Below are 6,611 nucleotides of genomic sequence, written 5' to 3' on the forward strand. Positions count from 1 at the left end.
GGAGTGATACATTTCTCTGTGATCCGATGTACACTGCACTGGGTGGATATCATTAGGTCATTAAAGTACCTGATCTTACCAAATACAGTTCCACTGTTGGCCCTAATTAATGTGTACCTAGCACAGCACCTTGCAGCACCCTTCATTCCATTTCATGCCCACAGCAACAACATGGGCTACTTCACAACACCTGAGAGGAAAACCAAAATTTATCCTATTTTCAGAGCACAACCTTAGCTACAATGATGTGCTTTATCCTTACCTTACAATGAGGTGAGGATAAAGTCATGCCTAGAGGAGGGGACACCAGAACAAACCTCAAGGACAAAATTTTGAGCAGGGGCTGAAGCTTTGTGCTTCAAAGGTCAGCTTTTAAAATTAATCTTGTTACTGCTTATTGCCCTTTGATAACATGAAAATACCTCTTGCACAACTAGACTCTTACCATTAAGAAAGGGATGTCTTTTAAGACACTGGTGTTTCTGTTTTTGCTTCAAAGCACCAATGATCAAAATAGCAGAACAAAATAGAATCACCTTGTCTGTAGCCAGTGTATGAGGAAATTAAGGGTGTTAGGAAGCTCAGTACAAGCCTTTCATCGTATTTATTAATCTATTGTAATTGTTTTTAGGAAGAGAGCTACATTTGCTTTGAAGTCAAAGACCTGTACACACATATGACTGGTCTGGTACTTTTATTTGGAAGTATTTTCCACTAATATGCATTTTCTATTTTTTCCTTTTTTTTTTTCTTTCTGAGACTTTTCCTTCCTTTACTTCACCTCTGTGATCTGATCTAGAAGGCACTGAACAGATGTGCCAGCTGCCACAGGACACACTGAGGGCTGTGTTTCATACCTGCTCTCCTGTGGTGCCTGGCACTGCATTATCACAAAGTAACTGCTGTGGTTCCAGTTAACAACCTAGGAAATGAAAGGCTGATTTGTGTGCTGACACAAAAATGCACCTTTACCACAAAAATATTGATGCACAGGGCTTTGCTCCACTGAATTTGGAATCTGGTTCTCTTTTGGAGCAGTTAAGCTTTTTGTAAGCTTTTTGGTGTCGCTGTCGAGTAGGACGGGAACAGAGAACTCTAGATCAGAAGGTAAAGAAAATGAGCTTTGATTTATTTCAAATATACTGCTCTATATATAGAGAACATCGAGAAGACCAACCTCATTGGTCTTAGAGTAAAAACATGTCACACCATTGGTGTGCAGTGAATGACGCACAATAGCAGAGCATATCTATAAACAATGTGAATAACAAGATAGATTAGAGAATTATTTACATTCCTTCCCAACTGCTTCCCAGGCTCTTGCCTGGCTAGAAAACCCCTCTCTTTCTCTCTGACTGAGCTGAGAACATCCACATTTTGGGTACTATTTTGCTTTGCCCAGTCACTGGTTGCCTGAAGATGTCACTTTTCCACCTTATAGTCTTAGGTTGGCTGCTTCTTGTGTTCTTGGGCCCATTTGTCCAACCTCTTTCCTTGAGTGTGCAACCTGCAATCCCTTTCTTGATTTGCCACTGACAGTACCTGGAGCTGATTGGCCAAAGCTCTTCTGTTCCCACCTTTGGGATGAATCTGTGCTCTGCTACTTCCTCAGCAGACTCCAGGCACACAAATCTTTTCACAAAAGGGAGGATTTCCCTCTGCCCTCCAGGGCAGAGCCTTCTGAAATCAGCTCCCAGACCATCTCCCATAGGGCCTTTCCTCCTGGAAGCAGCACAGTTCTACTGGATCAAAGATATTTTAGGTACTGTCCTCGGTGTGCCAAAGCTCCAAATTTACCTGTATATCTGCAGACACATCTGGGTAATAAGTGAATAGTTCACAATGCTGTCTCTCCACCTCCCACCTTACCAAAGAGGATGCATTTCACACCCATGTGTTGTTGGGCTTTCATAGCAAATTGATGGATGCTACACCTCTTACAGTTTGAGGGAGAGACAATATTTGAGGTTTTGTAGGTCCTTTTAATTTGGAAGAGAGGTTTGGACAAGGTAATGGGTGATGCTCAGCACAACCCTGGTCACAAGGCTGTGCACTTCTTGTTCACAGGAGATTCAGTCCATCCAAGTGTCCTTTTGTGGCCACAGCCTGAGCATACCAACACTGCAAGCTCAAAATTGTCTCCTTTCTAGGCAGTTTCTTACACAACTTTTTTATTCAGTTCATATCCAGGTCTCTGGTGGTTTTCTTCATACCAGGCTCCCCTCTGCTTATGCTAAGAACATGTGCACATCCTTTCCAAGAAACACTCTGCTTCAGTCACTCCAATTCTTAACCAACTAATTTTGTAAAGTGTTCAACTCTCTCCTGTAGCAATTGCAAGTGAAGGACTGTGAGGTTCAGGAAAAAGCAGCTGTATTTGTCACATTCCTGGTAGACTAAGTAATTGCAAATTGCTGCAAGACTTTCACTGCAGTTCCTCTGGACTGGATTTAGATTCCTTGGCTCTCCCACTTTCTTCACAAAAGTATCTCAAGTATTAATACCAGTATTATTAATCCTTCTCTTTCTCTCCTTACTGCTCAGATTTTTTCTTGTATTTTTTTTTTCTCTCATCTGCTGTGTTGTCTCTGCACAATTCACAAGGAGGTGACAGTTAATCTACAAACAACACTGAGGAAAGCAGAACATTTTTGCTACTGGAGGGAAACAAGAGCCTCAGTTTTAGGTTTGCAGGCTGTGTTTGCAGGCTGTGTGGAAAATCCACATGTAACCTGCAGGATAGCCATTTCTTTTTTAGCATTGCAATCCAGCTGCAGCTAGAACTTGCCCTTTTAAGTCCCGTTTTAGGGCCTCCCCAAACACTTTGGCCTGTGCTATGTGCTGCATAAAAAAGTGGCTTCAAAGTCGGTTTGAATGCTTATCTAAAGTGTGGTGATTAAGACAGATATGGAACTGAATGTACGAGAGTAGGAGTGCTCTGCAGGAAATGGAGGAAATGCCAAGGTGCACAGAGATAAAAGACACCGGCATGAAATTAAATAAAATGTTGTGGCTGTCCCCATTTCAGTTAGAACTTTGCAGAGCAGACATAAATCTATTCTTCATGGGTTCTACACCTGACACAAAAATATGCAGAGGACAGAAAAAACAAATATAAAGAAAGGGCAAGAAAAACACAAGAGCGGAAAGGTGTGCTGACTGGAAACCCTCATTTGGAGCCCATTTTATGAAGCATGAAAGTACCTTTTGGTTTCAAACATTTTGGTGAACAACTGACTGCACTAAGAATCAATCATTTATCAACCATTTCTGATTTAGGTAAGTGCTCCCCAGTGTTGGAATCCTGGATGCTGAGAATTTTAAACTTTCTGTGCTTAAAGGCACAGACCCATAAGAGAACACTGCATTTGACCTGAGGTCATGGAACAGGCTTCTAAAATTGATTAATAGCACTGGGATTATGGGTGTATAGTTGGTTAGAAGTGTGTAATATCACAGTGTGGAAAACTTAGAGAGTTTGGGATTTTAGAATATGGAAATAAATATGAAGCAAGATGGAAGTTTTAGGGCAGAGGCAGGTTGTTCTTCTTTACCTTCTTCTTTATGGGTTTGGGTGATGTTTTGTGATTGGACCGAAAAGTCCGCATTGCGTGTTTTGGGGGATCAGTTATTGGGTTAAAAGGGAAAATAATCTAGGTGTCATTTCTAAATTGGACAGTTTAGTTTTAAAAGACCTTGTAACAAGTTAGTTAGCCATTTTGTGCCTTGCTAATGAAAAAGCTGCTGAACTCACGGTAGTGAGACTGTAACATAGATAAGAAATAATAAACACCTGAGTCTGAACATGAAATACCGTCTCAAGTGCCTTCAATCCCGACCCCAAGAAATCGATACCCCAGCTGTAAAGAAACGCTGTAGGTAGGTATTTATTATTATTATTATGTAGGTATTTATTATTTTTAGACAGTATTGTGTAAAAACAGATTTCAGCCAAGCTGGTCAGCTTCTCTGTTGTTGCCCTGGTTTTTAAAAGCATTTTCTTTTATAGTTCTTTTGAAAGTTTTAAAGTTCTCATAAAACTTCTTTAGCCTTCTGACAATGTTTACATATTTGAGAGTCAGAGTTCCCACACAATTTCATTTATAAATAGAATAGGTTACATATTTCTCTGTGGGTGGAGAAAAATGATTGATTAATGTTTGGACCAGTGTGGTTGGAGAGGTGGTAATTCCATCCTCCAATCCACGGTCACCTTTGGAATTCTATAAATACCAGATGTTTGAATAAAACAGGGTCTTTTTCTCTTTTGAACTTACCAAGCTTCTGTGTACTCATTTTATGTCCAATAGCGATGCTCTGTCCCATCTGCTCTCACACTTGCTCACAAAGCTGCAACAGCTCACTGGCTCACTGTGAAAAACAACTGTTCATTTTGAAAATTTAAAAGGTCTATTAAACCTTAACAAAAATACAAAAAAAGGACTACATCAGGAAAATTTCACAGCACTGGCAATGGCCCTCGTGGGTACCATGTGGCGGGTTCACCTTCAAGATGGATGCTCAGTCTTTTATACCCCTGGGGGTTGCATCAGCCAACCCGGGCTCCTCCCAAAGACTGTCACTCAGTTCTTTGCTGTTTATTGGTGGAAATTGCTTTCTTGTAACTTGATTGGAGGTCAGGTGTTCTCATGCCGCCCCCCCTAAGCAACAAGCTTTTCCATTCCCAACTGCCCCATGGAAGGGGTACGTGTTCAAGCCTTCTTTTTAGCTGTCCTAGACAACCCAGACTGTCTGATGGCAACACTGCAGAGTGGGGGAAAAGGGAACTATGGGGAGAACAGAGAACATTTAAACTATAATAACATAACTATACATCACTAAAGCTTTCATATTCACACAATAGTCATCCCTTAATTGCGAGAGCCAATCATCTCATTATTTGTCTATAACATTGAATATTCCCACAGCTTTGGCTCTTATTCTTGCCAAAGCATCTGCATTTCTATCACCAGCTTAAAAGGGTGTTTATTCCTCCATTCATCCTTTCTACCTGACCTGAATTCTCAGGGTGCCAGGGGGTATGGAGGTCCCACTGAAATCTCAAAGCAGCCATAATCCCTTGAAAGATCCCCCTGGAAAATGAGTTTCCCTGTTGTAGTGGTTTTGGTTTGCCAATTTACAATTTCCCAAATTTTGAGATTTTTCTGGCCAATCCACCAAAGAATGTGGTGGGTTCGGTGCTGGCCAATCACCAATACACTCACTTCCTGCTGTGACATAGGATTAGGAGAAAGGCATAGCAGGCTCAAAACTTTAAAAGCGTATAAAGAAAATTTTACTAAAAGTAACTAGAGGGAAAAAAGTTAAGAATCAAAACAAACCCTTCAGAACACTTCTCCTCCCCCCACAATCTTTTCTTTCCCACTGGCACTGTAAAGAAACCAAACCTAAAATTTCCAGACAGTTTACCACCTCTACAACAGTCTTTCTTCAGTTCACTGAGGGAGACAAGTCCCTCTTGTTAATGTTATGGAGACTTCTCCACAAGAGGAAAAAACAGCTCTCTCGTGGCTCTCAATTTCATCACGAGTAACAGCTGCCTGGGGAACCCTGCCATCGTGAAATCCTTCCCATTTCCACTAGCCTTCCCACAGCTTGTTGATGGGCCATGTCAACTTATCGGGTATTGTTTTAAAGATGAGCTGTTCAAAGGCAAAAAGTTCTCATTATCTATCTCTAAAATCATCTTCATCCATGGGAACAGAAATCTTCTTCTCTGGGAAGCACAGGATTACTCTACTCTTTCTCTGTTCAAACTCCTCATGGGATCACAGCTATTTCAACATCTGCTTATCTTAGCATGGAGGCCTTTGCTTGATAACAATTTGAACACTTTCATCTCCCCATAGTTTCATGTGTTATAAAGAAAAAAAATAGTCTTTTCTCCATAGCTTACAAGAGGATTTCAGCTCCAAAAACAAGGCATCTCCTCACCTCTCCCATCTGGGAGTTAACTCCTTCCTCGCTGACCTTGATGTCTTCATGCTTTTCCTTTACATGCTTGCATCTTGTTCCTTTCTCTCACTCGAGGGAGGATTGAAGCACTGAGAGCGTTAACATCATGCCTAAGGCCTACCTGACCCGCTGGCAACTTGTGTCGGGGAGCTGCGGTTGGGATGAGTCAGGGTCGGCCTCCTGGTTGATCTTTGGTTTTTCATACGGGCTGCAGGCGGCTCTGGTCTCAGCCGTGCTGGGGAAGGGGATCTGGCGGAAGATCTTCACAGCTGCGGCCAGCCCTGCTCCGGCCAGGGCTCTGCAGCCCAGCCTCCCCTGCCTTCCTGCCTGGCAGCTGCTGGGACCTGGCCTGGCCAGGGCGGAGCCGATGAGGCGACCGGCGGGTGGCCGGGGAGGGGGAAAGGGGCCTGGCTCGCGGCAGGACCGCCCGGCCCGGCCTGGCCGAGACGGGGGCAAGGGCCCTCCACCTCCTCACCGATCGGAAGAGACAGTTCCCAGGTTTTTTTGTCTTTCAAAAAAACAGAGTGTTTCACAGAGGCGTGTCCAGCTTCTCAGTGGTTCAACAGACTGTCAGTTACAAAAAAAGCTTTGCTTCACTTCCCTGAATTTCCTCCCATTCCCAACCAGGACGCCCA

General features: G+C 42.8%; 1 long non-coding RNA gene across 1 annotated transcript; it reads right to left on the reverse strand.

Moving 5' to 3' along the window:
- Nucleotides 1–1,108: 1,108 nt before the first annotated feature.
- On the reverse strand, nucleotides 1,109–6,407 carry LOC128781963 (uncharacterized). The gene is made up of 3 exons (XR_008428589.1): nucleotides 5,956–6,407; nucleotides 4,278–4,787; nucleotides 1,109–2,588 (listed from the first exon to the last, which is right to left on the reverse strand). It is a non-coding gene; the product is annotated as an uncharacterized LOC128781963 (long non-coding RNA).
- Between the last annotated feature and the right edge of the window lie 204 nt (nucleotides 6,408–6,611).

Source organism: Vidua chalybeata, chromosome Z (genome assembly GCF_026979565.1).
Source record: "Vidua chalybeata isolate OUT-0048 chromosome Z, bVidCha1 merged haplotype, whole genome shotgun sequence".
NCBI lineage: Eukaryota > Metazoa > Chordata > Aves > Passeriformes > Viduidae > Vidua > Vidua chalybeata.